The sequence below is a fragment of the Sinocyclocheilus anshuiensis genome, unplaced genomic scaffold, assembly GCF_001515605.1.
Source record: "Sinocyclocheilus anshuiensis isolate Anshui unplaced genomic scaffold, SAMN03320099.WGS_v1.1 scaffold424, whole genome shotgun sequence".
NCBI classification, from domain to species: Eukaryota; Metazoa; Chordata; class Actinopteri; order Cypriniformes; family Cyprinidae; genus Sinocyclocheilus; species Sinocyclocheilus anshuiensis.
The window spans coordinates 398575-400156 of NW_015554083.1; the positions used below are offsets into that span (position 1 = coordinate 398575).

The 1582-nt window shown below is 39.4% G+C and overlaps 1 long non-coding RNA gene across 1 annotated transcript in view; it reads left to right on the top strand.

Annotated features, from left to right (window-relative positions):
* Window positions 1–1582, top strand: part of LOC107669118 (uncharacterized) — a 36682-nt gene that overhangs the window by 28716 nt on the left and 6384 nt on the right. Inside the window, exon 2 of the long non-coding RNA XR_001631950.1 lies at window positions 89–183. This is a non-coding gene — a long non-coding RNA (uncharacterized LOC107669118). The remainder of the gene's footprint in view (window positions 1–88; window positions 184–1582) is intronic.

The window sequence follows — 1582 nt, forward strand, 5'->3', positions numbered from 1 at the left end:
GTGTGTGTGTGTGTGTGTGTGTGTGTGTGTGTGTTTCTGTGGACTCTTAAGTGAATAATCATCTCTCTCTGTGTGTTGTGTGTTTCAGAGCACGCTCGTGCTCGCAGGAAGAGCTTTGCCACGTCACGGCAGAGAAGCATGGAAGCTCCGCCCACTGCCCCTACACAGCCATTCCGACAACCTGTGAGTACTAGATAGTGCACTGCATACTGCACCCTTCGTAAAGCAAGCACACAGCCGTACAGCAGCAGTAAGCCACACGACTTCATTGCACTGCATCCATTTATCATCTCTGACACCTCATTTGCATGTTTAATCAAGGTTAGTTTAAAAACGTTGCAAATTTTGTCATTGCCGCTTCGTTCATCGCTCATGTGGAACGTAGTGCATTGTGGGATACAGTGTAACTGTGTCCCAAATGACCCACTATGCACTTACGCACTATGTACTCAACCATGTAGTGAAGTAAGAATTTATAAAGAATTTTATAAGGTTATTTTGTCATTAATAATCGTAGTCTGATAGCCCCTCCCCCTTCGCGACAGTTGAGTGCATGAAGTGTCCAACATTCCACACTTGGTTTTTTCGGTATTTTAAGTGCATCATCAGGATTTTTAAAGTGCACTTTTTATTTTTGGATTTTTCAGTGTGAACGCACTACTCGCGCTATTTATACTACAACACGCATAAGTATGCGATTTGGGACGCACCATGTGTCTGCTGAGAATATATTCAGTCATGTTGATAGAATACTCAATGTTTCAAGTTCAGGTGCAGTTAACATGCATTTATAGTTATTTTGAATTATTTCAGTTTTTATTAATAGGTTCTTTTTCAGTAACTTAATGTGCTTTTGTCATTTTTATGTATTTGTTTTGTAATATTACTTAGGTTTGATTTCTTTGTTTAGTTTAAGTTTTTACTTTTTTCTAATTAGTCATTTTAGTGCTTCTGCTTTCTAATGTTCTAATGTTGTTTATTTTAAGTTTTTTATCTAATATTTATGTTTATTTTATTTAAGCTTAATTTAAACAAAAGTGTTTTTAATAGTTTTAGTTTAAGTTGACGATAATAACCCTATTGTATAAGGTTGGAAGAAATTGGTGGAAAACATTTTAATTTTCAAACATTTTTCACTCAGAAATTGTGAGTAAATTTCACAAATAATTACAAAGAAATGGCAAGTAACAGTGAATTAAACATGAGGTTTCGAAGTAGACAGACTGAAATGGTGTTTTCTTGTAAAACATTCTCCAATCATTTTTGTGTGTGTGCTCTTGTGTGCGTGTGCATGTGTGTGTCTGTGTGTGTGTGTGCGTGCGTGTGTGTGTGTGTGTGTGCTCTTGTGTGTGTGCTTGTGTGTGCGCGTGTGTGCGTGTGTGTGTGTGCGTGCGTGTGTGTGTGTGTGTGCTCGTGTGTGTGTGTGCGTGTGTGTGTGTGTGCTCTTGTGTGCATGTGCTCTTGTGTGTGTGTGCGTGTGTGTGCTCGTGTGCGTGTGTGTGCTCTTGTGTGCGTGCATGTGTGTGTGTGTGTGTGTGCTCTTGTGTGTGTGTGTGTGCTCTTATGTGCGCGTGTGTGTGTG